At 41.1% G+C, this 16,984-nt stretch overlaps 1 long non-coding RNA gene across 2 annotated transcripts in view; it reads right to left on the minus strand.

Annotated features, from left to right (window-relative positions):
* LOC109700983 (uncharacterized) overlaps positions 1–16,984 on the minus strand; it is a 75,514-nt gene that overhangs the window by 16,399 nt on the left and 42,131 nt on the right. The window lies entirely within an intron of this gene.

A 16,984-nucleotide genomic window follows, 5' to 3' on the forward strand; every position in this document is an offset into this window, starting at 1 on the left:
GGAAGTCCTTGCCAGGTCTGATCTTGGGAGAAGAGGAAACCTGCCTTTTAGGGGCCTAGACTGGTGGTGAATGTCTGTAGTGATTACAACCCAGAGACCTGCAGACTCTGATCTCTATGTTTTGGAGTCTTTTGAACCAATGTTAGATACTGGGAGCCTCTTGGAGAAGTCTTTAGGATGGAGGCCTGGGGAGGAAATGTATCTTGGTTGAGTATTTCCAACTACTGTTGTCAGTTGAGAACATTCTTTAGAAAGAGTGGTACATTTTAATTTTGATTATGTAAACTTCAGAGAGGTAGTGTAACTGTATCTTTTATCAGCACAAATATATTGCATTAGAGACAGATTTCCTTCTTCTAGACAATTTTTCATTCCCACGAACCTTGAAAGATTAAGGACTATTTATTAACTCTCTCCAAAAGAGTACAATGGTGGATATAGGACTCCTCCAGAAGAATTTTTTCAAGACTTGGGAAAATGCTGGGGAGAGGGAGAGAGACTGACTTTTTACTGCCTATCCTGATGTACATATTGAATTTTATACCTTTGCATGTGCTATTTATACAAAAAGTAAATAAAAATTCAATGTACAGAGTCAGTGTAATCTCAGTCACATAAAAATCAGAAAGGTAGAACAAGGAAACTACAGTGAAACTTAGATAAAACTCAACTCTGCGTAGTAAGATTCTCTCTTTTACTCAAAATTTTTGGATATTTTCTACATCATCCTCAAAGAAGAGTAATAAGTAGAGTTTTCTTTTTTCCAGTGATTTTTAGTGACATTTTAAAACAATCTCAGGGGAAGACAATGCTTGTCTACATTGCTGCTACATTAATCTATAGATCAGGCCGAAGTTGATGAGGTGGTCACCACTCATATGCTTTTTCCATTTCCCAGTTTCTCTTCAGTGTGCCAATGTGTGGGCTATGTTTCTGGGTCTGATTCATGGATCTCTTGTTGTTCACTCAGTCATAGTGAAACACGGTGAGCAGATCACCCTTCGTGACGGCTGGGTTTCAATTCAAATAACCTTGTTATCTACATCATCTCCACGTCATCCATCACTATCACCCCCAGACAGCAAGCTCTTCTCAATTCAGTGTCATACATATTTCTTGAGCACTTTACAACCTTTGGCCCTCAACCTTTGGTGGAGCCATGTGCTAGGGAGTGATGCAGAGGTGAATCCATGCAAACGATTCCTTTCCCCGGTGCTCAGTGTCAGAAGGCAGACAGCATATGTGGAGTTAGCATTGATTAGAGCCAGAAGTGGGGATGACCTTCAAAGGTACCATGACATATTACAGTTTGAAATAAAAGAAACAGGGAGCAAGCTTCCTTCCCTTTGAAATGCACCTGGCTTCTCTCTATGTTCTTTATCTCACTCTGCTGTGTGTTACATCTTTATCTTGGGCCTTTTCTTGCTTCCTGTGACCCAAGTAAGCATCACAGTTTAATAAAGACACCAAAAAACAAACAACAACAACAAAAACAGAATTAGAGGAAGCTGAGGTTAATTCCACTTTGGAGGTAGAATTCATTGAGGAGGAAGCATTTGACTTCAAGGGACAGATGGCATTTAGGTAGTAGAGAGAGAAGGAAGAATGACCAAAAGGACGAGTAGAGCAAAGGGGTGTGGGCGTGCTGTGTGAGATGCACTTGTCTAAACTTCAGATTCTACATCTGCAATGTGAAGGTGATTACACTACCAGCCTCAGAGGTCACTGCAAGGGTCATGTGGCACATGGAACAGCTCCGTTACATTTACATAGCACCCACCCCCTGACCACATACAGAGCTCATGAGGAGCAGGGCCATGATACACTCCCAGTGCCTAGGAGTGAGTGACCCAGCACTGTTCCACACCTCCCTCAGAGGATGAAAAGGTGGTCTATAAACCAAAGCATTTACAAATATGAATGAAATAGTTCCTTCTAACTTGACCTAACACAAGATTCTGATAGAAATATCCTAATTTGGCCAGGTATGGTGGCATAAACCTATACACACCTCCACTCCAGAGGTGGAGGCAGGAAGATTGTGAGTGCAAGATCAGCTTGATCTATAAAGTGATAACCTGTCTGAAAGAAGGAAAGAAAGAAAGAATGGAAGGAAGAAAGGAAGGAGAGGGAGGGAGGGAGGGAAGCGAGGGAGAGAGGGAAGTGAGGGAGAGAGGGAAGTGAGGGAGAGAGGGAAGTGAAGGAGGGAAGAAAGAAAGAAGGAAGGAAGAAAATTTTAGTTTGATTCTGAGGTTCCTGGACAGTCACCATCCTGCTGACCTGGTGCCTCGTCTATTTACTAGAATGTGACTTCCCAAAACTGGAGAGTATGATTCAAACCAGAGGACTTGGACTGATTGGCCTGGCCCGAGACATGGGGAGGGCCAACCACTCTAGGCCTGACTGTGACCAGAACACATGACACCCACTCTGAGATAAGTGCCAGCCCTTCAGAAGCCTATCTTAGTTCTGAAAGTCTCAATTGCTGAAGCCACTTAGACATCCAGGTTGATGAGGCTTTGTTGGAGGAAAAGGCAGTGTAGGGCCGAGTTTCTTCCAGGTATGTTGACAGTCAAATGGACTGCTCTTGCTTCTGCCTGATGCCATGATGCCTTCTTTGAGGGGTGTTCATGTGTACTGGAAAGAGAAACTGAGGCCTAGAGAAAAAAGGTGACTGCTCAGGGCCACCCAGCTAATAGCTGGCAGAGAAGGAACCCATTCTCCTGGCCTGAATTGAACTCATTCTCTACTTCATCATGCTTAACTCCCTCCCGCTCGCCAGCTCTGCTTTGAGCCATTTTCTGACTCACTGATTCGACAAATGTGATCTGAATATGCTCACTGACATCAACTTGCTTATCGCTTATTCTAATACAAAATGAGGAGATATGAAACAATCCAATATGACATGAGAAACAGCTCATTTACTCTTCCTGCCTTCAGACTCATGCCCATGGGCACAGCTGCTGGCCAGAGGGGCCTTCACTCTCTCTTTAAGGAAGGAGAAGGTAAATGCTCTGGACTGGAAATGAAACTGACATCATTGAAGCCCTTAAGTTTCCTTGCAGGAAACTTATTACTGGAAATAACTAAGTTTCTTGGAACTGAAAGAGATTTTTAGCTTGTTTTTTTTTTTTTTTTTTCTTACTTGAGTTGTCATGGATTGTCCTGTTGGATTTTTTTTTTTTGTTTTTTTTTTTACTCAACCAGTCAGTGAAACTGGGTTGGTCAGTGAAACTTTCTAGGCACTCGAGGTTTCACTTTCAGGGTCTAAAATTTTGGTTTGTGCTTTTCAAATCAAAGTGCTCAGCATTCAAGGCTGAGACTGAGTTCAAAATTACATGGACACAAACAATGCTCAGGTAGTATTTCTTGAGTAGATTAATCCCAACAAAATTACTTATTCAACATTTGCTCTGAGTTATACTCTAACATGGGCAGCTCTGAGCAAGAACAGCACATTTCCTTCCTCCATTGCTTAGTCTGACTAGGGAAGTGAATCAGCATACAGCACTCATCTTCTCAGCTTGTTCACTCTGAGAGGACTTAGCTACATCTCTTACTGGAATACTCTTGCCTCTTTTTTGTTTGTCAAATTCCTGTTGACTCTTTAGAGACAAAATCAGATGTCAAATCCTTTAGAAATCTCCCAGGTAATGAGGAAATGTTTAAGTGCACCTTTAGCCTGGTGTCCAAAGGGTTACAAAAACATTCAGTATGTCTTATGGCCCCTTGTGGGAAAGCAGCATAGCCTGGTTGTTGAGAGGTACCACTTACTGAAACATAAGCTGTCTTACTGCTGGTGCCTCAGGTAGTTCACCGAGCCTCTCTCTGAGCCTAGTGTCACTGTGTGCTATGAGTTTGAAGCATCAGAAAGCCTCTGCAGTAACTGACATATGGCACCTGCTAGGCTGTCTGTGCCACAGAAGATCCAAAGACCCAAGTGACATAGACACTTCTGATAAGCCCATACTATAGCTAGTGGACAGAAAGAGTCACAAAAACTCCGTGAAAGAGACCACAACATGTTAGGACATTCACTATAAGAAGTATTGGGGAAAGGTGAAAATTAATTTAGAATGGGTTGTTCTGATTCTCTGCAAAAGTTGTTAGAATTCAGTCTAGCCCTTGAAGAAAGGACAGGACCCTCCAGGCAAATTTTGTAGGCAGGTGGGGAGGGGGAAACAGTGTATTGGGTCTTCTCAGAAGAGGGAATGGCTTAGCCTTAAAAGCAATGGAAGTGAGAACACTGGGCAAGGCCAAGCTATTATGGGGCTGAAGGGTGAGATTTTAGATAAGAAGTAGGGATGAGAGAAAGATTGTGGGGTTTAATACCAGTTTATTAGCAGAGTTAATTGGAAAGATTGTATCAATTCTTAGGGGATTTAAATGCCCAGTGCAAATGTCTAGATTTCTCCCTGAGGGCAATAGGGAGCCATTCAAGGTTCTTGATGTAGAAGGATGGTAGAATTTATCAGACTTCTGCCATTCAGGGAATCCGTCTGATCAAGAAAAAAAATTGGTGAAAACTGAACTATAGAAGGATGTGATGAGTGAGATTCTAGAAGAATAAGGAGGGAAAAATTAAGGAAGAAGACTTTATAAGGGGAACAGAAGAAAACTAACACCTAGACTGTCCCTCCACCATTCCAGTCCCACACCAGATTGTACTTATCTGCTAATGTGTCTGTCTTCCAGACTCAGGCACAGTGTCCGGCATTTAGCAAACCTTCAAAAAATGTGGATTAAAATAAGAAGTTGTAGATAACCATGGACATAGCCTATACGGAAAGAAGAGTATGGAGAACAGGAGACCTCTCGTCTGAGCAACAGCTAGCTCATATGAGAACTGGTGAGGCTGGAGGAAGAGCAGTGGGACAGCATGGAAGGGTTAGTATGGACCAGAGACAGACATGGAGAAAGAGCTAGCTTCAGGGACTGGTTGAAGGTGAAGGTGCTGAGAGAGGAAAAGGGGTCAGAATCCAGCAAAGATGTTGAGCGTGGGTGCTTAGAAGCATGGTGCTTCCATCAATCTGTCAACTCCGAGCAGGAGGGCTCAAGTCTCGGGGGCCTTGTCCTAACAGGAATCTAGTGAACATCTGCGGAGATGATGGATGGATGGATGGATGGGTCCTTAGCACTAAACAGGAAATCAGTGACTCATTGTTACTGGAGTTGAGAGGAGTTGCATATCACCGGCCTGCTCATTCTATATATGAGTAAAATGAGGTAAGATGGGGAACTGACTGTTTTTGATCGCACAGCTACCAGGTGATAAATTTAGGGCATGAAATGAAATCTCTGGACTCCTAGGCTAGTGTTCTTTCCAGTATGTTAGATGGTTATTTTCTTCAATTCTTAAAAAGAATTTCAGAGGAAATGGTATGCATGAATATCATATACCACTTGTAATTTATTTTTTTTAACTAAAAGCTACATTGGGAATTTCATTTCCGTTTCGCTGACTTAAATAGGAATTTTGAAAGTCATGCATATTGATTGAGGAGTCCTCGGCTTTGGGGCCAAATTCTTCCAGTGGCTGTTACCTTCTGTAATCCCGTTTCCCCAGACGTTTCTCTGTGGCCTACCCAGATCGACAACTTGCAGCTAAAAACTCTGCGGCCTGCCCTGGAGAATGGCTAGCATTACTCTGGCCTAGGACCATTGAGAGAATAGCTCATCACTTTGGAAGGATGGAACTGACTTAAATAAATAGTCATATGGTGACTTAATCAATCAATTTCTAAGAGGCACTGCTCTAAAGGTTCTGATTTCCTTAAATTATACCAAAAACCAGTCCTTGTTTCCACTTTGTGTATTTCATGCCTACCGTGTGCTCCTCAACACACTGGCTGTCATGGAGGAGAGGATGATTTTTAAAAGTAAGAAAAAACCCCACTTTTAAGGCGTTTACATCCTAATTGAAAAGAAGATAGCCACATGAAAAATAAATCATGAAATAATTTACGAGCAATAACTGCTCCTTTTCCCTAGATAACTTTCAGGCATTGAACAACTAAGGGGATGAACCTTAGTCCCAAGCCTTATCATTCCAATTCCTTGTAAGTGTCTGAGGGTAACTACTGAATCTGGTGTCAGAGAGCACGTTTTCTCAGTTTCTTGTTCCTCGGCCATAGTATCATGGTGGGCAGTGAAATAACATGGTAAATTTGAGGTTCCAACAGGCAAGCAGAGTGCTCAGAGGACCAAGACAAGGGGCCTTTCCCCAAGCTTGGGAGGGAGATCCGCCCAGAGCCTTCTTCCCTCTGTTCTCTCTCTTCTCTAGTTCATCTTCCTAAGTTACTTTTTTAAAGCTCTCATTGATGCTTTCATAACATCAATAATGAACAGTGACTGAAGGCTTACATTGTGCCAGGAACGCTCCTTAATATTTAGTGTACATTACCGTAGTCTACAGTGACAACAGACCTGGAATCTTGGTCCGAGCATTGTCAATGCCTATGTGAGTGTTATTAGACAGCTAATTCTCCCTTTGGCATTCTCTTACCAGTCATGTGTAAAGCAGCTCCACAGCTGGAAGGTAAGCACGGAACGGGTGACCTTATGCAATTCTTAGAGTACAAACCAGTACAGTCTCATTTAAAGGAAGAATGCAATTCCACTAGGATTTAAAATGTGGCCAGGCATGGTAGTACGTGCCTGTAATTCATGCATTTGGGAGGCTGAGGCAGGACGATCAAGAGTTTGAAGTCAGCCTGGATTACATAGTGAGACCCTGTCTCAAAAAAAAATTAAAATGTAAATTTTCTTAACAACCTAATCTCTAGGAATCCATGTGGATATAAGGACTCATTTGTGACAGCATCATTGTAAAAGCAAACAAATCAAATCATCATAAATGTCTATCAAAAGAAAAATAGTTGACAACATATGTAGCCTATGGAATGCTCGACTACAAAATGAGATATGGAATTGGGATTTTTTTCACAATATATTTTAAAATAAAAAGTTTAATATGTATGCCATAATTTACTAAAAATAAAGATGTCAGTGTAATGTATACATTGATGTATTTGATTTAACTTAGGAAAATGTCTGGGTTATTTTTTTTTTTTTGAAACATGATCTCACTGTATAGCCCAAGCTGGCCCCAACTCCTGATCCTTCTGTCTCACTCAGCCTCCCCAAAGAAAATGTGTTGATTGCTAAATGCTAACAGACTGGAGGAGACAACTTTCACTTTATCTAATTTTTTTTAAAGAACTGGATAATATAAGGGAAATTTTCACTTGTTTGTGTTTTTAGAACTTTTCAGAGGCAATGAGCTGATACCTGCCTTCTAAGGGAGATAGAGCTGAGTGAACATCAGGATTCTGTTCTTTGATGACCTACCACTGTCCAGATGAGTGAAGGCCAGGGCTCAGGAGACCCAACAGAGAGATTTTTCTATGCCTATAGCAATCTGGGAGGGATGGGCAAGAACTTGAAAAAGAGGGAAGCGAGAGAAAATGACTGTGCAGGCATGAGGCTGGAGGCCTCTAAACAAGGTTTAACAGTTGGTGAAAACATTTGTGTGAGATGTTTGCATGCTGTAACATCCCTTGCTCTGTGTCCAACCCCTGGCACTCCAGGCACTCTTCAGTAACATCTGCTTCACCCACATACATGCACATACAAACTTTTTTGAAAATGTCAGAGGGGACTAGATCACTGCTAAGCTCCCTTCTAACTAAGACCTTGGTGTCTCAGTCTTTCCATGTGTCTGTCCTTATCTGGCCTTTAGTTCCATCATGCCTTGCTTGCCTGCCCCACCTGCTACCATTCACCTGCTTCCAGCTGAGCCTAATTGTGCATTTTCATATCCTTCTGACTCCACCTATACTTCTTTTGCCTTAGGTTTCTCTGCTTTCTCTGTCTGGTGAGCCTACTCAGTCTTTAAGGCTATGTTCAAATGTCTTCTTCTTAGATATTTTGGTTGCCTCAAAACAGAATGAGTCACATTCCCTTCTGAGCTTCTGAAGTGCTTCTGTTTAGTTGAGCAGAGGAAGCTGTGTGGCTGTCACTCTCCCCAGAGGGCACTGAATGTGTGTTTACTTCTCTCTGTATCCTCAGCCTCCAACACAGTACTCCATGCACAGTAGATGCTCCAGACTTGGTGAGGAAATAATGAATGTCTGAGTTATAAATCCTGCTTTTGCCTGGCTTTGATTTCAAAGGCCTTCCTGTACTGAAACCTCTCTCCCTATAACATGCAGTTAGAGGCCTAAGATCTACAGGAACATTCTGCTCCAAGTGACTGCTTCTCCACCCACAAACATGTTCCAGGATCACCCCACCAATTGGATGTAATGGGCTGTGCTGACTCCCAGAGGGTCCTGAAAGCCTGCTCAGATTCCAGATGGCCTGTTTCACTATGCCCAGGGGTTGAGGTCTAACTGGGTCCCCAGCTGAGCCTGCAAGAGACACAGTGGCCAGACCAGTGGAACTGATGTGGGCATAGGAAAAGAATTTTTCTCAAGGTAAAAGACTGAGCCTGCCCTGAAGCTGATGGCCCTTTAACAGCTTAATGATCATGTGACAGTCCTTGGCCTGGCCTGGCCTGCTCTGGCCAGGCACTGAACACTGGCAGGAAAGCTCCACCCAGGTTAATTGATCTCTTTCTGCCTCTGGGCAGAAGTCAGCACATTTTCCTCTGTGCACAGATCTTCCTTTTGCAGGTTTACAAAAGAAAGTGTCTGGGCTGAGCAGGTCAGGCAGGCTTTCCATTGGCCCAGGACTTGTCCTCATTCTCTACAAACTTTTCTTTCACCCCTACTCTAGCTTATTTTCCTTCTGGCTGTCTGTGCTTTTCTCTTTTCTCAACTGACCTTCCTTCCTTCTCTAGCTCCCTCTCTGCCTTCCCTTGTGTATTTGTCCTAAATCTTCCTATCACTCCATACCTTCTCTTTCCTGTCAACAAGGACTGTTTTTGTTTGTTTTCTGAGACTATGTAGCTCAAACCCATGATCCTTCTGCCTCAGCCTCCTGAGCACTGGGAATACAATTGTGCACCACTCTACCCAGCTCCACAAGGACTTTCTGTCACTCTCCACCCCTGTGCCAACTTACCTGTCACTGTCATATAACAGTCCTCCCCTTTGCTTTCTTGCTTGCAATACTAGGCAGAAGTCAGATGGCTTTTTGTATATTCTCCCTTTCTTCTCTCCTACTCCAATATTTGAATAAAGAGACTAGTTTCCCACTTTGTGAAAGTTGTTTCAGATACCACTCCTGGTGTCTGGCTCTTGGTACATTCCTCTCCTAATGACCAAGTTCACTCATGCTGGTGCACAAAGAACAGATCCAGAACCCTGGCCAAAGCCAGTAGGGGGGTTGGCTCAGGGACGCCCTCATGCTGAGACTGGCAACCCAAAGTTTATGAGTTGTCTTCTTAGTGTTTCTTCCATCTCCTGAGCAAGATCACTCTGTGTACTCATGCCACCCATGAGTGGTCATGGATAAGTACTATGAATTCACACCCATGAAGACACAAAACAAGAGATCAGGCACAGTCAGCAGATCTGCCCATTCTTTGTTTGCTTGCTTGTTTTTCCTGCGCATGCTAGACAACTTTTCTACCTATACTTATCCCCAGTCTGGCCCATTTTTGGCCATCCTGCCTGGATCTGGAGGAATAGCTCAAGTGGTAGAGTGCTTGCCTAGCAGGTAGAAAGCCATAAGTTCAAACTCCAGTACTGCAACTAAGAAAGAAACAGAGGCCACTGCTAAGTGTGTCATCACTTTGAAGTCTATGAGGACACAGTAGGGATTCAGACGAAGTTCTTCCATTAAGTTGTTCAATAAACACACAAGGCCTTGGAAGCAAGAATACAAAATAGTTCCAGTTCTTAAAGATCCTATAACTTGATAGAGCATATGGGCCTGTACACAGGAAAACTGGCAAGGTTTGTGGTTCTTGTTAAGAATGGACGAAGCGGCACGTAATATAGGCTGTGGCCAAATGGGAAGAAACTCAGAGAATGATATATTTCAACAGAGTCTTAAGTTTTTGCACAAACAGATCAACAAACAGCCCAACCACTTGTGTATGTGTAAGGAAGTCAGCAAGACTGGTATTAATTACTAGAAAAAAATAACAAATAACTTCTAGAAAAAAACAATTAACTTTGAGAAAAAGTATGAAAAATGAGTGATGCCCTAACAAAACCCAAGGAACAGAAAATTAGTCACTCTGTACCACTGTAAAACTCCTGATATTTTTTTTTTTTCATTTTTCTTTTATTATTCATATGTGCATACAAGGCTTGGTTTATTTCTCCCCCCTGCCCCCACCCCCTCCCTTACCACCCACTCCACCCCCTCCCGCTCCCCCCTCAATACCCAGCAGAAACTATTTTGCCCTTGTCTCTAATTTTGTTGTAGAGAGAGTATAAGCAATAATAGGAAGGAACAAGGGGTTTTGCTGGTTGAGACCTGATATTTTTTTTAAAGTGCGTATATTTTATTCAATCCCTAAACTCTAATTCAAGGTTAGACATTCTAAAAGCAGAGGAAGAAACACATGGTGGAAAAAGAATTTACAAACAAGAAGCTTGAATCATAATTCTCTTTAAACATGCCACTTTAAGCAAATTAGCCCTCAATTATAAAGGTGATTGCATCACCTTTAACTGTGTTTGTTGGTGATGATCTGGAGGCTCTGCCATAGCCTGACACAGGGCCTTTTGTGGGCTCCAGGTCAATCCCACGTTTCTAAAGTCACAATCTTTTAGAAAGGAAATACAGAGCATATTTTCATGCATTCTATAAATGAAGAAGAGAGAAATATTTGAGCCTCACATACCTCTCTACCAACCATGTCTTTCCAAGTCAAAAGATGGGAAGAGAGTCCTGTTGAGCCATCAGCCAGGGCACTCTTCATAATGCCACACATCCCCATGTCTCTGCCTCAATTCCTCAGGAGTTCTGTGACCAGGCTGCCTGCCCCTTCTGACACCTAATGCTAACAGTGAAGCTCAATCCTTTATTGAAATATGAATGCAGAGAAGACATCAAGCGCCACTTACTACTGAATTTTCTGTTTTCTGTCACTATAATAAAATTCCCAAGTCTGGGTGACTTTATAAAGAAAAGAGATTTGTTTAGTTCATAGTCCTGGACATTCAAGTATACAGCACTGGCATCAGCTCAGCTCTGGTAAAGACCTCATAGCAGAAAGCATCATAATGGCAAGGAGCTCATATGAAAGGGAGAGATCACATGGCCAGACAGGAAGCCAGAGAGTGACTCGGGGATCAGGCTCAGGCTTTTACAATATAAGGCTTAGTCTCATAAGAATTAACCCAGGATCCAATTTAGAACTATGTTCATCTCTTCCAAGTCATGCTTGAAATGACTGAAGTACTTCCCACCCTTTAAAGGTCCCACCACCTTAACACTGCTATACTGACCAAACCTCTAACATGAATTGTTAGAAGGCAAACCACACTCAAATCATTGCAATCACCAGCCTTCTTCAGTGTGAGCTACTGAGACTTTCTCCAACAGTTGGGAGTCCCAATGGTCAAGGTTAATACTATCTCATAGAAATGGACATCTGGGGGTTGGTTTTGTTGATAATTTTGAAACAGAGCACATATTCGTCTTACCTATGAAGAGGAAGGGTTGAGACACAGGAAGAGATAGGAAGGAGGAAATGGAGCAAAGATTCTTTTTGTTGGACAGAGGACACTGGCCTTTCAATACCTACCAGGACACCTGACATACATAACATCACAGCTCTCCCTCTGAACCCTCAGGAAAGAAAGCTCATCCCTCAGCCATTGAAATAAAGTAACTAAGACCAAGAAGGGCAAGTGGACTGTCATCACTGTGGCCCTTTATATAAATAACAATTTTCAGTGAAAACCATGAACTCTCCTTGTTTTTCTATTTTGAAATGCTGATTACTTTTGATTTTGTTTATGTAGATGGAGCTAATAAGGACATTTGCTTTGTAACCATTGAACTTAATGTATCTGTTTTGAGACACTGGTGATTTATTTTTGCACACATGCTCCAAATTGGTACTAATTACTTTAAAGGATCAGAGTTTCTATTCCAAGGGGGATGACGACAGAATGTCAATTTGCAGTCTCGAAGCATAATGTCCCAATTATCAATGCATTCCAGACCAGAATGGACTTGGCACCTTCTTGAAGGGATTTGGCCTCACTTTTATCAGCAGGTCCCTGGATATAGCTTCATTAAAACTTGCTTTCTAGTAACTCGTGGGTGTGCCTATACATTTCTCTTCCTCTACGGCCCTTTAGCGTCATATCAATATTCCAGATACCTACCCTACCAGCCACAACATTACCTTAAACCAAATCCTAACCCAGAGCAAGAGTTTAGCACTCCTCAATTCTTCAAAGGCTGAGAGAAATAAGAAAGCTGCAGGAGAAAGTTTAAAGCTAGCAGAGGCTGGTTTCTGAGGCTGGTGGCTCACCCCTGTAATCCTATCTACTTAGGAGGCTGTGATTAGGAGGATGGAGGTTCAAGGTCAGCCTGAGCAAATATTTCTTGAGGCCTCATCTCTAATTTCCAGATCAAATTCTCCTTCCTCAGAGTCTTCTTTGATCTCTTTGGCTGAAGATAAATTCTACTTCCTATGAAAGTCCCAGAGCACTTTGCTGATGTTTTCTTCAAAGGACTTACAACTTTCTACAACATTTTATAATTATTTATTCACATTCTTATCTCCTTTCTACAATATAAGCCCCTTAGTGACGATGCCTCACCAGTTATCTTTGCTCTACTGCACACTGAAACTTCTTCCAGAGCCCTGTGTATAATAAGTGCTTTATATATTGATTCCATTGAGGTTTTTTCCTGATCTCCTATGTGCTCCATAAAGATTTTAAGATAAGTTTGAATGCGTATTTATGGAGCAAAGCAATTAGTAAGTCATCCCTTGCATTTAGTGTATATGGTCTATTGTGCTTACAGATACTGCATTTTTTTTACAAACGAAAGGTTTGTGGCACCCTGAATTGAAAAGGTCTGTCAGTACCATTTCTCCGACATCATGTTCTCAATTTGTGTCTCTATGTCCCATTCTGGTAATCTTGTCAATATTTCTAACATTTTCATTATTGTTGTATGTTATAACAATCTGTCATCAGTGACCTTTGATGTTACTATTTTAACACTGGGGTGCCAGGAGCTGCACCCATAAATGACTTAATTGATGAATGTTGTGTGGTCTAACTACTCCACCAACCAGCTGCTCCCCATCTCTCTTTCTCTTCTTGGGTTCCCTTGTTTACTGAGACATGACAGTATTGAAATTAGACCAAGAGATAACCTTACAATGGTTCCTAACTATCGTGAAAGGAAGAGTCATTTATCTATCACTTTAAATCAAAAGTTAGAAATGATTAAGCTTAGTGATGAAGACATGTCAAAAGCTGAAATAGGCTGAAAAACTAGGCTTCTTATACCAAATGGTTAGTTAGGTTGTGAAATCAAAGCGAAAATTTTTGAGGGAAATTAAAAATACTACTCCAGTGCATATGAACGATAATAAAGTAAACAGCCTTGTTGCTGATATGGAGAAAGTTTTAGTGGTTTGGATAGAAAATCAAAACAGCCACAACATTCCCTTAAACCAAATCCTAATCCACAGCAAGAGTTTAGCTCTCCTCAATTCTGCAAAGGCTGAGAGAAATAAGAAAGCTATAGAAGAAACGTTTAAAGCTAGCAGAGGCTGGTTTCTGAGGCTGAAGAAAAGAAGCCGCCAGGTGCTGGTGGCTCACCCCTGTAATCCTATCTACTTAGAAGGTTGAGATGGGGAGGATGGAGGTCCAAGGTCAGCCTGAGCAAAGCAGGTCATCTCCAAAATAACCAAAAGTAAAATGGACCAGAGGTGTGGCTCAAGCAGTAGAGTACCTGCTTTGCAAGTGTGAAGCCCTGAGTTCAAACTCTAGTGCCACCCAAAAAAATAAAAGATTAAAAAAAAGAGGGAAAGGGAAAAGGAGTGAAGTCATCTTGATAATGTAAAAGTGCAAGGTGAAGCAGCAGTACTGATGTGGAAGCTGCAGCAAGGTATCCAGAAGACCTATCTAAGATCGTTGACGAAGGTGACTACACTAAACAATGGATTTTTGAAGTCGATAGAATAGTCAGATATTGGAAGAAAATACTTTCTATGGCTTTCATAATTATAAAGAACTCAATGCCTGGTTTTAAGGCTTCAAAGAACAGCCTGACTCTCTTGCTAGGGACTAATGCAGCTGGAACTTGAAGTTGAAGCCAATGCTCATTTACCGTTCTGAAAATCCTGAGCCCTTAAGAATTACGCTAACTCTACTCTGCCTATACTCTGCACATGGAATAACAAAATCTGGATGACAGCACATCTGTTTACATAACGTGGTTTACTGAGTATTTTAAACTCAGTGTTGAGACTTACTGCTCAGAAAAAATAAATTTCTTTCAAAATATTACTGCTCATTGACAACATACCTGGTCATCCAAGAGCTCTGATAGAGACATTCAATGAAATGAATGTTGTCTTCATGCCTAACACATTATTCTATAGCCCAAGGAATAATTTTGGCTTTCAGGTTCTATTATTTAAGAAATACATTTCATAAGATTATTACTTTCATAGATAGTGATTAGATCTGGGTACAATAACTTGAAACCTTCTGGGAAGGATTCACCACTCTAGATGGCTTGAAAACATTTGTGATTCATGGGAGGAGGTCAAAATATCAGTATAGACAGGAATTTTGAAGAAGTTGCTTCCAATCTTAGTGGATAACTTTGAAGGGTTCAAGACTTCAGGGGAGGAAGTAACTGTAGATTTGGTAGTAACAGCAAAAGTAGAATTAGGACTGGGGTCTGAAGAGGTGGCTGAATTGTTGCAATCTCATGATAAAATTTTAATGGGTGAGGAGTTGCTTCTTTTGGATAGGCAAAGAAAATGGTTTCTTGAGAAAGAATCTACTCCTGGTAAAAAATATGGGGAACGTTGTTGAAATGGCAAACTTAATTGAAACACAACAACAGGGTTTGAGAGGACTGAATGATTTTGAAGGAATTTCTACTGTGGGTAAAATATTGTCAAACAAAACATACTAGAGCGAAATCTTTCTTTCATGAAAGGAGAGTCAATTGATGCAGTAAACTTAATGTTGTCATATTTTAAAAAATTGGCATAGCCAACCTGATCAGCCAGCAACCATCAACATCAAGACAAAACTTCTCCCAGAAAAAAATTACACTTTGCTCACGGCCTAAATGATCATCAGGACTTTTAACAATAAAGTATCTTTAAATTAAGACATACATTTTTTAGACATAATGCTATTGCATACTTCAGTATACTTTTATAGTAAGAATATGAATAATTTTCATATATACTAGAAAAAATTCATATGACTCACACTTATTATGATATTTGCTTTATTATGGTAGTCTGGAACCAAACCTGCAATATCTCTGAGGTATGCCTGTACATCTATATACACACAATAAAATAACTAAAATCTATAATAAATATATATAACATATTTGGATAATACAAAATTTAACCATCGTACATTAAAAAGAAAAATATTACGCTATGAAGGATGGCTGGGGATAGTGAGAAAGGATTTAAAACTTGACCACTACCACCAAAGTAACCCAGATTTCCTCCTTCTATTTGGAGGAGCACAACAAATGAAAACCATCCTATAGGGATGGAAGAAGGAGCCAGTGACTACACAGAATGAATGCGGAACATATTGTGACTAAGGAGATATGACCACAGAGGAATAAGAGTAAAGAGTAAAGAGGTCCATCCTAATTTGTTCATTTACCATTCATTTATTTTATCTAAAACTTTTATTGATATGTCTTAATGTCAAACACTATGCTTGCACTGTAGATACAAAATAAATAATGTTCTAGCTTAGCTGTTTAGATTGGGGGTCAGCAAACTATGGCCAAAGGGCCGAATCTTGCTCACCATCTGTTTTTGTAAATAAAGTAAGTTTTTCTTGGAACCCAGCCATGTCAAGTCATTTACTCATCAACTATGAATTGTTCATGTGTTTCTCATCTTGGGCCTTACCTTCCACCTGATTTCTTAAGACTGAAACCTTTCCTTGCTCTGACTCTCCATCCTCAACCCAACAGTCAATCACCAAGTCCCCTCAACTGTACTCCCTAAATCTCTCTCAGTGTAGGTCCCTTAGTTAGCGATGCTGGGAGAACCAAGTAGTTCTGACAAAAATATTTACTCTCATTTGTGTTTTTATGAAAATGTTCATTGATCTTGATTGATTCCCTGATTTGAAAGTCACTAAGATACACTGGAGACGGTGCTATGGGGGTAAAGAAAGAGTTCAACTGAGGACAACACATTGGAAATTCAAGGAAGACCTCTTTGACTAGGACTGTATGGACACAAACTATGTCTTGCTTGCTGTTGTGTTACAGATGTATGTAGAATGTCTGGTACATAGTAGGCGACCAATAAATTTTGGTGCATAAAGAGATTAATTCTAAGATGAAAGTGACAGAACAATTAGAATAATCCAGGAGATATGTGGATGAATGTGAACAGCGTATGTGACAGCCCTGAGGCAGGAGAAAGCCAGATAACATGAAGAGCTGAAGCAGTTCAGCTGGAGGGAGTATGGAATTTAGAAGTAGGTTTGGGAAGAAGATAAGGCTGGAGGATAAATAGGAGTTGGATTGACTAAAGCTTCATTATGGAGTTAAGGCTTCATTCTGAAGGCCACAGAGAGCCATCAAAAAGTTTTACGTAGGACGAGCACAAGTTCAGAGTGTTGTCTTAGAAAGACCATTTCAGCTGCTTTGTGGAAAATCAGTTTGAAGTGGGAAAGCCTGGGGCAGGGAGTCTGGCTAAGTAAGACATGGCAGAAATCCAGAGGCCCACATTTAGGTAGTGACATTGGAAATAGGGATCAGTATACTGTTTTGAGAGGGAGGAAATAGGGTTACTGGGACTTGGTGATTGAATGTTGAG

This window comes from Castor canadensis, chromosome 5, assembly GCF_047511655.1.
Source record: "Castor canadensis chromosome 5, mCasCan1.hap1v2, whole genome shotgun sequence".
In the NCBI taxonomy this organism is placed as follows: domain Eukaryota; kingdom Metazoa; phylum Chordata; class Mammalia; order Rodentia; family Castoridae; genus Castor; species Castor canadensis.